At 39.5% G+C, this 13,498-nt stretch overlaps 1 pseudogene; it reads left to right on the plus strand.

Annotated features, from left to right (window-relative positions):
* The first annotated feature begins 9,667 nt into the window (after positions 1–9,667).
* On the plus strand, positions 9,668–10,401 carry LOC131414606 (large ribosomal subunit protein uL10-like; annotated as a pseudogene).
* The last annotated feature ends 3,097 nt before the right edge of the window (positions 10,402–13,498 follow it).

Genomic DNA, 13,498 nt, shown 5'->3' on the forward strand with positions numbered 1-13,498 from the left:
AACTGACACGACCCTGAGCCAGAGAGTAAAGTTGTGCTAATTATCCTTCAGGTGACAGCAAACCTGTTTATCTGAAAGGAGAAAATGCTTTCACCAAATCAGTAGCTACACACCAAATGCCAGGAGACGTGTTACTTTGCTTCAGTAGAGAGGTATCTCTGGAACATCAACCAAATCGAAATCACCACCTTGTTAACTTTGCCACAGTCTGCCGTCATTCTCCATTCTGCTTCCAAGTCAGGAAAAGCAATGGGAGTATGATGGGAGTCACCAAGTCCGGGTCTTCCTGGTCTTTGATAATGGCACGAATTCAGGTCAGGGAGCCAAAGTGGAAATTCTACAGTTTGCTAAGGTTAAGTATTCCAATAATACTTTCAGATACTGGAGTACTATCCACAGGATGAGTTTGGGGTCCCACTGGGCCTACCATGAGATGACCCAGGGTCAGAAGCCCATAGATCGTCCACTCCCGATAAGCCTCCACTCTGGCAGATGGGAGTGGCATTCCGACAAACTACAATTTAGATCAGAGCCAGTTTCCCAAACTCTCTAGAAAGTTTGGATATTTCCTTTCTCCAGGGCACAGTTACTAGGGGAGTGGCAGCAGGGAAGGCCAGAAGGAAGGTTCACAATGTCTGTATTTGATAATACCATAGCATCTTTCCTAATGAACCCAGCATCCCCTTCAATCGAGAAGCTCTAGGGGCCAACTAACTCCCTTCTATATCTCTGGCTATCTAGTATGGTGGCTTGATTCGGGTCTCTGCTTGCTAGACTTGGAGTTGGGGGGGTTGGGATATGATATCTTAGTGGAATGTCCACTGCTTACATTCCTGGGAACCCTGTAACAAATTGCAGCCAGAGTAAGCTGTGAATTAGCCATTCTCTGAGATCTGCTAATCACGTTTGAACTGCTGCCTAATATCATAACCCCAAAAAGCACCCCAAGAAGCAAACCCCAGCTTTGCTTCTGGCAGTGAATTACTACCACTCAGGGTGTCCACCCAGGACTCCTCCAGCCCTACAGGGATCAGAAAGCCCACTTCATGCACAACTTCTGTCAGCAGCATTCAGAGCTGGTTGGAACAACTAAATTGCCTTTGAAAGATTCAGGGCCCCATTGGAGATATATTTGATAGATCAAATTCAGCATTTCTGCCTCTTGAGTCTCTTCCCCTGTGCTATGCCAAGGGATTGCTAGCCCTTTGTCATCACTTAGCATGAGCCAGCCTTTGGTCCAGGTTTGTGCTGGGCAACCCAAGTTTGCATTAGGATCATGCCCATGCTGGTAAAGAATGGCTGCTGAGTAAATCCACTTTGATCAATTTGACCTGATCCAAATTAGTGTTTTGCCCTCCTTGGGCAAATATCCTCAAAATCCATTGCCACAGACATTGCCCCATTTTGTAGAATTTGCTGATTCCTGTGACAACTTTGTAAATGCCGAACTCTTTCCACTCCGATTCTGCAGTTTACTCTTGCAGACTACATTGAGTTATCAGGGAAAATCATTATCAGTAGGAAACACTGGAGGGTTGACAATGGTAAAATTGCTAATTTGCCCCGAAAGAGAATGTGGCTTCCTTAGAGAAGGAAAGAGTGTGGGGAGAAGTTCAGAAGGGTTTCAGAACTTGGGATTCTCCAAGTCTCTTACATACTCCTAGATTTCTTTATTTCAGTTATGGGGGTCCTGCTCTTTTCTGATTCGGGCCATAACTTGGACATAAAAGTAAGTAAGATAGCATTTTCAGTGATAAGATCTGATTTTCAGGGTTCTCATTCTACAGCTACAAGCAGGAAGTAATTATCTTCTCATGGGCATTGCTCAAATTAAATACTTTGAGATTCATTCAATTCCTCGAAGACTTTAAAGACTTGAGCATGTCCATCCCTTGCAACAAATTATCCAATGTCTTTTAAAACAGAGCCCTGACATTTCCCACTCCCCAGGGTCTAGGACAGCCACCTTTCCCCAGAGCTTTATGATCTGAGCACACAGTCCCAGACAACACAAGTGCTAACTTGATTAATCTATTTCACCACTGAGTACTATGGTCTGATATTTTTTTATCTGGAAATCTGAATGGAAATATAACTTCCTTCTATCCGATTTTGAACTGAAAAGCAATTCCAAATAGCCCCCTAACCCCACATCCCTCAGGATCTGCTGCTCGCAACACATTCTCTGAGACTGGAAAGGTTAGAGTTCTTCTGCGTAAGCAATAGAAACTAGCTGTAACTAACATAAGCAGTAAGAAGGGATGTCTTGGAAGTTAAAGGGTGACTCCTGGTACTGAAGGATAGGCTGAACTATCAGAAACCAAAGCACCAAAGATCACAGTAGCAGCCGCTCGTACACCTTCTTTCCAGATGCTGCCACCAGTTGATGCAATAATAATTTCATTCCACCCATATGTGTCTGTACTCAAGATTCAGACTTCTGGAAGGGAGTCTGTTTGATTGAGCTTCCAAATGTGCCCATGCCTGTGATTGGGAAGGAGCCATTCTGCAAAGAAAGGATGCTGATCAGACCATAAATAAATACATACATACATACAGTACTCATCTTGCAAAATTGTTACAAAGATATGAAATGTTTGTAAAGCACTTAGCAGAGTTCGTAGAACCTGCTAACTATTTTTATTATTTCTATCGTTATCTACAAATCTGAACCCTTCCTTCCTCTCTACGGGAGTGACTGCAGGTTAGTTTGGGGAATTCCTTTCTCCAGACATATCTGTAACAAAATCGGTCTACTCAGTATTTATTGATCACTTCATGAACATTCGCGCTTCTATACTTTTGCTCATGATGAAACTCAGCTGGAATATTCTCCCTCATTCATTCAACTTTTCTAAATCCTATTTGCCCCACATTTTTCAGAAATTCTACCACATACATTTACTACATATATCACTCATTAGATACTGAAATGCATTTTTTAATCTTTTATTTATGCGCTCTGTCTCCTTAACTAGATTGCAAGTCTCTTGAAGGCAGAGACCATCATAATACATCTTTGTATCCCCAAGCCTAAGCCGTGCTTCTACATATAGAAGTTGCTCAAAAAAATGTTTGTTTGGCACTTTTCACAGAAATAGATCAAACAATCCTAAAATTTGTGTGGAACCATGAAAGACTCCACATAGCCAAAGCAATCTTGAGAAAGAAGAACAAAGCTGAAGGCATCACATTCCCTGATTTCAAATTCTATTACAAAGCTGTAGTAATTAAAACAGTATGGTATTGGCATAAAAACAGACACATAGCTCAATGGAACAAAGTGAAGAGTCCAGAAACCCTAAAATATACAGTCAACTAATATTTGAAAGGGAGCCAAGAATACTCAATAGGGGAAGGATAGTCCCTTCAATAAACGGCGTTGGGAAAACTCGGCAGACACATGCAAAAGAATGAAACTAGACCACTATCTTACACCATACACAAAAATCAACTCAAAAAGGATTAAAGACTTGAACATAAGACCAGAAACCATAAAATTCATAGAAGAAAACATAGGAGGTAAGATCTTTGACATCAGTCTTGGTGATGATCTTTTGGATTTGACACCTAAAGCAAAGTCAACAAAAGCAAAATTAAATAAGTGGGACTACATCCAACTGAAAAACTTCTGGGCCGGCCCCGTGGCTTAGCGGTTAAGTGCGCGCGCTCCGCTACTGGCGGCCCGGGTTCGGATCCCGGGCGTGCACCAACGCACCGCTTCTCCGGCCATGCTGAGGCCGCATCCCACATACAGCGACTAGAAGGATGTGCAACTATGACATACAACTATCTACTGGGGCTTTGGGGGAAAAAAAGGAGGAGGATTGGCAATAAATGTTAGCTCAGAGCCGGTCTCCCTCAGCAAAAAGAGGAGGATAAGCATGGATGTTAGCTCAGGGCTGATGTTCCTCACAAAACAAACAAACAAAAAAACAACTAAAAAACTTCTGCACAGCAAAGGAAACCATCAACAAAATGAAAAGGCAACCTATAGAATGGAAAAAATATTTTCATATCATATATCCAATAAGGGGTTAATATCCAAAACATATAAAGAACTCATACAACTCAATAGCAAAAAACCAAACAATCCAATTAAAAAATGGGCAGAGGATCCGAGTAAAGATTTTTTCAAAGAAGACATACAGATGGCCGACAGTTAGGTGAAAAGGTGCTCAACATCACTTATCATCAGGGAAATGCAAATCAAAACCACAATGAGATACCATCTTATACCTGTTAGAATGGCTATTATCAAAATACAAGAAATAACAAGAGTTGGTGAGAATATGGAGAAAAGGGAACCCCTGGGCACTGTTGGTGGGAGTGTAAATTGGCTCAGCCACGACGGAAAACAGTATAGAGGTACCTCAAAAAATTAAACATAGGACTACCATATGATGCAGCAATTTCACTTCTGGGTATTTATCCAAAGGAAACAAAAAGCTAACACAAAGAGATATCTGCACCCCAACGTTCACTGCAGCATTATTTACAATAGACAAGATATGGAAGAAACCTAAGTGTCCATCGATGGAAAAATGAATAAAGAAAATGTGGAATATGTATATACAATGGAATATTATTCAGTCATAAAAAAGAAGGAAGTCTTGCCATTTGTGACAACGTGGTTGGACCTTGAGGGCATTATGCTAAGTGAAATAAGTCAGAGAAAGGCAAATAATGTATGATCTCGCTTAAATATGGAGTCTAAAAAAAAAAAACCTCATAGATACAGAGAACAGATTGGTGGTTGCAGGGTGGGGAGGTGGGAGTGGGAGGTGAGTGAAATGGGGAAGGTGGTCAGAAGGTACAAACTTCCAGTTATAAAATAAATAAATTTAGGGGATGTAATGTAGAGCATGGTGACTATAGTAATAATATGGTTGTGTATTTCAAAGTTGGTAAGAGAGTAGATCTTAAAATTCTCATCACAAGTGTAAAAAATTTGTGTCTATGTGTAGTGATGGATAACTAGACTTACTGTGGTAATCATTTTGAAATATATACAGATATTGAATTGTTATGTTGTACACCTGAAACTAATATAATGTTATGTGTCAATTATATCTCAAGAAAAAGTTGGTTTTAAGAGTGTTTATTACTGTGAAAAGATTCCTAATTGATTTCCAATATCCATCTCCCCTTCTCCCTTAGGAAAAAAAAATTGGGTAATATGCCCAGATGGAAAACTAAATTTTCCAATTTTGCATCTAGATGCATCTAGTATGTTCTAGACATTAAGATGTAAGCAGAAGGTGTTATGCCTTTCTGATGCCTGGCATCTGGATGTAACATTTGGAATTCCAGCAGCCATCTTGGACCATGAAATGACCCTGAGGATGGAATCCAGATGTGGCAGAGCATAAAGATGGAAAGATACAGGGTCCCTTATGATTTCTTAGAGCCGCATACAAGTCAGCACTGGGCTGGCTACTTCTGGATGGTTTTCATAAAAGAAAAATAAATTTCTATCTTGTTTAATTCACCTTTTCTGAAACAGGTAGTCAGTGGGGGATGCTCTGTTACAGATAGCTGAATAAAATTTCTAAATGATACTACTACCATTAGAAAATACAGACCATTTTTTTTTTTGTGAGGAAGATCAGCTCTGTGCTAACATCTGCCAATCCTCCTCTTTTTTTTTTTTTTTTGCTGTGGAAGACTGGCCCTGGGCTAACATCCATGCCCATCTTCCTCCACTTTATATGGGATGCCGCCACAGCATGGCTTGCCAAGTGGTGCTTCGGTGCACGCCTGGGATCTGAACCGGCGAACCCCGGGCCGCCGCAGCGGAGGGCACGCACTTAAGTGCTTGCGCCACCGGGCCAGCCCCCAGACCAATTTTTAAAAATTGTTATTACTTAGTATTTAGTACTAAGTAACTAAGTACCCTATATTTTTAACACTTTTATATGAAAGTCTCTTAAAAGCTCTTATGATCTCATGACTTATGTAGTAAGCTGAATAATGGCCCCCCAAAAGATATTCACGTCTTAATCCCGGAAACTTGTGAATATTATCTTATACGGCAAAAAAAAGTCTGTGCTTGGCATGTGTGATTAAATTAAGGATATTGAGATGGGGAGACTATCCTGAATTATCTGGGTGGGCCCTAAATGTAATCGCAAATGTCCTTACAAGAAAAAGGCAGACTGAGATTTGACACACGCAGAAGAAGAGGAAATGGCAATGTGACCATATAGACAGAGATTGGAGTGATGTGGCCACAAGCCAAGGAATGCTGGCAGCCACCAGAAGCTGAAAGAGGCAAGAACAGATTCTCTCCTGGAGCCTCTGGAGGGAGCATGGCCGTGCCAACACCTTGATTTCAGCTCAGTGATACTGATTTCAGACTTGGCTTCCAGAAACGTGAAAGAATAAATTTCTGTCATTTTAAGACACCAAGTTTGTGGTAATTTCTTATAGCAGCTATAGGAAACTAATACAGCTTGAATTACCTTTTTGCTTCTCTTCTAATGAGGAACTATACTTTCTTCTACAAACCACCTGTTACCTTCTCAACTCCTCTCTCTCGACATCTCGTGCCTGACGCATCATAGATGCTCAAAATATATTTGGTAAGTGTGTGCATCCATGCATTTTCCCTTTGCCTACCTAATATTCAATATTCCACAAACAATATACACATGATTAGTCATCAATTGCATGACACAGATAAAAACTAGCATACTGGGGGAATGCACAAAATAAATTTAAAGGACAGGCTGGTTTTGCAAGAATCAAGTATCCAGAAAGTTTACCACAGAAAAGAATGTGATGCTGCAGGCAGATTGGAGCAGCCCAAGGAATTTGGGCTTCCTCCTTACGAGCAATGGAGAGTTACTGAAGGCTGTTGGGCAGGAAAGTGACATACATGAAAGGGACCTTTGAGGAAGATGAGGCTGGTGGTAGTGTGTGGCATAGGCTGCAGGAGCATGGCTGCTGACAGAAAGAGCCTGCAGGGGGATGTTGCAAGAGTGTATGCAGCAAGAAATGACCACGCCAAGGAAATCGTTTGTAAGGGAACTTGTAGGACAGGACATTGATTTGGGAGATAAAAGGCCAGTGTTCTACTCCTAGAACTAGTCAGCTCTATTTACTAGTTATATCATCTGAGAGAATTAATTAACTGCTCCACACTTTGGTCTCTTCATTTGTAAAATGTTAAGAAGATAAAAAAATACGTTCTATGGATGAAAAAAATCATATAAGAATTGTACTTTCCCTCTCTTTCTTCTCATTTTCATTGCCTCTTCTATTTTTTTTAAAACTCAGACATCTCCTAAATCCTCCTGAAATGATGACATGACAAGAGACCACACTAGGAGAAAGCTCCAAAGCATCTGAGGAAGTCAAGATGTGCTAATGAAACTTCTGACAGATATGTACAGTGTCACTCATTCTAAGTTGTGTTGTACTATTTCCAATGTCACGTTGACGGCCCCATCAAATGTAAGTGGTTTGCAAGAACAGTTAAAAACATGAATATTTCTCAAGAAAAATTTGTCCTATGAAACTAACAAGAGAAGAAGGTATAGGACAATAAATGGAAGAGGAGAAGGAAGAAAAGAGAAAGGAGAAGAGAGTGAGGGAAATAGAAGAAGAGAGATAAATTACTGAGCTTCTACTATACCAGGGGCTACATTATCTCATTTAATCCTCTCAACAACCCTAAAGGTAGGGCCTATTATTATCCTCATTTTACAGATGAGAAAATCAAGACTATACGAAGTCAAATAACGTGCCTAAGGTAACACAGCTGGGAGATGAAAGAATGGGAATCCGAAGTCCTGATGCCTGCCCTCAAGAAGCCTATAGTTTATAAAAGGGAAAAAGGTACATATGTGACACAAATGAAACAAGACAGGACAGTATGGAATCAAGGTCCATGTTATGTATTACATTACTTATTCAAACATATTCATTCCTGTCCTGCCCTTCCCATGTTTACCCGTGGGCAGAGTATTATCATTAAAAGTTGTCCCTTCAATCTAGATTCTTGGGAGGAGAAGACACCTGGTACCAGCAGATCCCAGCAGATCCAAGGCTACCCTTCAGCCCTTAAGACCAAGAAACTGTTGTTCATTTTTGTAAACCACAGCAGAAACTGACTAATCCAGACCCGAATGTGCAATACTGATACAGGCAGTCAGGATTCCTGCTAAACTTGATTCCTTTTGCTGTTCTTGCTCAAACAAAAGCAATATCCCCTTGCTTCCTATTTTTGAAGAATACAGACAAAAGTGTTTCTGTGAACTGAACGTTCATTACCTCAAATAGAAATGACTCTTAAATTTTTCTACCATAGTAGTCCTAACAACAGAAGTAGTATAAAAACATTGAGACAAAACAAAACAAGGAGTAAAGCACAGAACGCATCCAAAATTATTTCACTCAGAATCACCGTTATTAATAATAGGTGAACTTCACTCCAGGTATCTCTCTCTGTATGTCTGTAGATTAACAGGTAGATGAATGGATGGCTAGTCGGAAATAATTTTATAAAAAGGGGAACACGTGATACCTGAAGAAAACTTCATTTTTCTACCTTATAAGTGATCTGATTCTTCTGCCTAGAAATTTCCCCTACTTCCATTTTAATTTTTAATTTTTTTATACAATACAGTGTTATCAACTATAGTCATCATGTTATACATTATATCCCCAGATCTTATTCATCTTATAGCTGAAAGCTTGTACTCTTTAACAACCTCTTCCTATTTCCCCCGTTTTTTTTTTTCCTGAGGAAGACCAGCCCTGAGCTAACATCCGATGCCAATTCTCCTCTTTTTTGCTGAGGAAGATCGGCCCTGGGTTAACACCCATGCCCATCTTCTTCCACTTTATATGGGACGCCGGCAGAGCATGGCTTGACAAGCGGTGTGTCAGTGCGCGCCCGGGAACGAACCTGTGAACCCCAGGCTGCCGAAGCTGAGCGAGCGCACTAAACCGCTGCGCCACCAGGCCAGCCCTTCCCCCATTTTTAAGCTTAAAATGCAATCATTTAACCAAGATATAGCTTAGAGTCTATTGTTCCATTATTTCCTAGAACAGAGTATGCCCTTTTAATCCTCGGATTAAGTTCTTTATTTCTTGGAAATTTCCCTTCTTACATCTCCACCTCAGGGATTTCAGTGTTCATTCCTACATCACGTTGGACAAATGTGGCACTGTGCCAAAGACAGGCTTCCCAAGACACTCACTGCCTTCTTCAGGGAAGTGGGCTATTAGCACCAGTGTCTCTGGGTTCCTCAATGCCTCTCTGTATATTTCTACTACAGCAAGTGCCCATTTATCCTGCTTTCTCACTTCCCTCTTCCAAAACATTTGACCTCGAGTGGGTAGAAACGAAATGATACTGGTGTCTGACTTCTCCTTTCTCTCTCCCTCCGCCTCCTCCTTTCTTCCTCCCTCCTTGCCTTCATGCCTCCAAGAATCTGAAGTTTTTGCTTTTCTTGCTTGTCATCAGGACTTCCCTTACCTTCAAGGTGGCATTAATCTTCCCCTTTCTCTAGAGTCACAATGATGATATGGTTCCAGGAGCACAAGATTCATAACGGGGAATTTTTAAGAATCCACTTCCTTTCCCCAGGCATTCTTGTGAGTGACATCATCTTTAGATCTTGCAACATCTTTAGGTCAATGCCACTGTACTGACATGATGTCCAGAGAAGACATAGCAGCCTGGAAATCAACCGTCTTAAAAATCATCCAACTTGGGGAAGATTATCCAAAATATTTTACTATGGGAGCAGAAAATGTGGTCTCCAAGTAAACGCAGTGGATCCATGTTTCCCTCTAGGTCTAGGGGAAGGCTCTGGTGCTGATGGGGAAGAACACAGTGAAATGCAAAACCATCGAAAGGCATCTGGAAAACAACCCAGCTCTGGAGAAACCGTGGCCTCATATCCAGGGTAAAGTGAACTTCATGTTTTCCAAGAAGGACTCATTGAAATTCAAGACATACTCCTTGCCAAACAGCTGCCAGCTACTGCCTGAATTGATGCCATAGCTCCATGCGAAGTCACACAGTCAGCCCAGAGCACATCTCTGGACCTGGGAGGACTTCCTTCTTTCAGCCTTGGGCATCACAACCAAGGTCTCAGGGGCACCACTGAAAGCCTGAGAGATGTGCACTTGACTAAAACTGGAGACAAAGTGGAATACAGCAAAGCCATATTGCAGAACATGTTGAGTATCTTCACCTTCTCCTTCAGGTCCATCACCCAGCAGGTGATTGACAAAGGCAGCATCTACAACCCCAAAATGCTTGACATTCTTGCTTGCTATAGGGAATCCATAATGCTGTCAAAGTTTGTCTGTGGATTGGTACTCTATTATCAATGGGTACAAGTGGGACCAGACTGTGTCTATGGAGATCAATTTCATCTTTAAAATACTTTCAGACTGGCAATGGTTGGCAGAAACAAATGCAAAGGAAATCAAAAGCTAACGGTAAAAAATAATCAAGCATACAAGAAAACAAGGCACGATGAGTGAAAACAGCTGAAACAACCAATACACAAAAACGTATCTGCAAGATTTCAGATACTTAAATTCACAATACAGAATATAAAATAACTATGATTATCATGTTCAAAGAAATGAAAGACAAATTTTAAAATACCTGCAGGGAACAGAAGACTACTTTCTGAAGAAATTTGTTGTGTTGGCATTAATCATCTTTTATTGCAATTCAATGAGTACGTCAAGCAATTTAGTAGTGTCAAGTTGCCAAGATCTGGAATGCCGAGAAACGGTATAAGGTATGTGCTGAATGGGAAATGATAAGTTGAGAATTACACTTTTCACAGACCTCGGGGGTGTTGAAAGAAACTGTCTGTCACAAAATCCTACTGTCAGGCTGACAAGAGACTTGAAGGTTTTAAGACTTCAGGGCTTGGGAAAATTGATGCCCTCTTATGCTGCCAGTGGGAATGTGAATTGTGCCACGCTTCAGGAGGGCCACTTTGGAAGATGCATCAAAAGCCTGAGAACCTCCTCTTTGGCCAAAATGTCCCTTCTAGGAGTTTATCTTAAAGAACCAATTAAGAATGCATGGAAAGATTTAGTTATGAGATTAGAAGCAATATAAATGCTCAAAAATAGGGGATTGTTAAATTGCGCATATCCAAGGGAAAGGAGGAGAGCACTGGGTACTTAGAGAGATGTGCCCAGTGAAACTCACTTTACAACCTACCAAGGCCTTTAGTCCTGTCACTTCCTCCCCAGGACTGGTGTACTTTTATTTATTTATTTTACTTTTAATTCCTTTAGAAAATCTGGTATAACTTTTATTAGATGTAACTTTAGGCTACTGTCTTTATTTAACCTTTCTGAACCCCATTTTTCTTATTTAAATGATGAGGATAGTAAAATCTAACCTGAAGCATTATTGTGAAAAATAAATAGGATAAAATATACAAATTGCTTAATTAGTGTTTGCCTCATATTGGACTCAATAAAGGCTAGCTACTTTTAATTTGTTAAAAAAGCAATGTAAAACACAACAAAATAGTATCACAGGAAGTTGGATATTTGAGGGGGAAAATAATTCCTCTACCTTAAATCAACGATTTTATCTTATTTGTTTTGCTTTTAGATTTTGTTCACATTTGCAATTATGGTGTACATTTACTTATTTTTTATATATCACTTATTTATTATTTTAAATTTGAAAGTAATTTCAAAGTTGTAAAATAAAAATAGTACAAGGAACATCCACATACTATTTACCCAGATTATCTATAAACCTTTTACTTCATTTGCTTGTATTTGCTCTCTCACTCCTGTGTGTGTATATATGAGTGTATAATATACATACATACACATATGCACATACACACGGATATATATATGCACACATATAAGCATATATATATATATGCATATTGTATTAGTCTACTAGGGCTTCCATAACAAAGTACACAACTGGGTGACTTAGCAGAAATTTATTTTCTCGCAGTTCTGGAGGCCAGAAGTCCAAGATAGAGGTGTTAGCAGGATTGGTTTCTTCTGAAGCCTCTCTCCTTGGCTTGCAGATGCCCATCTTCTCCCTGTGTCTTCACATGGTCTTCCCTCTGTACAGGTCTGTGTCCTAATCTCTCCTTCTTAAAAGACCAGTCATATTGAATTAGAGGCCACTCTAGTGCCTCATTTTAAGTTAATTACCTCTTTAAAGACCGTAACTCCAAATACAGTCATATTCTGAGGTACTGGAGGTTAGGACTTCAATAGATGAATTTTGGAGTGAAACAGGTCAGCCCATAACACACATATCTACACATAGATCTAAATATATGTATAGTGAGAGGGATACACACACATATGTGGGTATGTATGTGAGTGTATATGCACGCATTTGTGTATATGCACACACATATATACATAAATGATATTTTTTCTGAACCATTTGAGGGTAAGTCACTTACAACATATCACATACATCACCTTTACCCCTAAATATGTCTATTTTCTACTGTTAAATTTGTCTATTTCCTAAAGATAGGAATATTCTCTTGCCTAAACATATTGCATTATCAACTTCTTACAGTGACTCTGATATAATCCTACTCCAACCTTCCGTACTCCAATTTAGTCAGTCAATCTAATAATGTCCTTTATAACATCTCCCCCTCCACCACAGCATAGTGTCCAGGTATTGCATTTAGTTGCATGTGTCTTTATCCTCTTTTTATATGGAATATTTCCACAGCCTTTCTTTGTCTTTTATGATACTCACATTTTTAATAAATACAGTCCAGCTTTTTTTTAATGGAATGTTTACCATTTTTGATTTTTCTGGTGTTTCCTTGTGATAGGATTGAATTAGACTGAGGTTATACATTCTTGGTTGGCAAACTGCATAGGTGTGTGTGAGTATATTTTTGTAGATTGTTTCCTTAGAATAAATCCCTAGGTGTGTGATTATTAGGTTAAAAATAGAAAAGACATCATGATTGTAGGTAGGTTCTGCTCAAATGTTCTCCAAAAAAGAACTTCTCTATGGTTGGATTCTGATGGGAAATGCTGAGTAACTTATGCTCTCAGATAACTAATTAAATATCATGCTAAATAATATGCATTAGCAATTAATATATAATTTGGAAAACAAATGAAAATATGAATTATTTAAGGTAAATTATAATTGGATACTTTAGAAGATGTTTATTTCCATGTTTTCCAATGCCAAAGAATTGCCATCTTAATGAAATATACAATAATTTTTCAAAATGTGGACATGTACCTGGAGGATATGAGATAATTCATCACATCATGACAGAGTTGTCGCCTTTTCAATTCTCCATTTGATTACATGGAGGAAAGTCTCCATTTGGTACTAGTATGTTTTTAACACCATTAATCTCCTTTTTAACAAAGAGAGAGCCAGGCCTTAGGCTCAGAGCCTTGGGAAGGCAACAGAATCGAGGTAGAATATAATACTTAATTATATTTGTGATTACCTTTTAATTATGAGAAGGGACTGATTTTC

The sequence above is a fragment of the Diceros bicornis genome, chromosome 15 (assembly GCF_020826845.1).
Source record: "Diceros bicornis minor isolate mBicDic1 chromosome 15, mDicBic1.mat.cur, whole genome shotgun sequence".
NCBI classification, from domain to species: domain Eukaryota; kingdom Metazoa; phylum Chordata; class Mammalia; order Perissodactyla; family Rhinocerotidae; genus Diceros; species Diceros bicornis.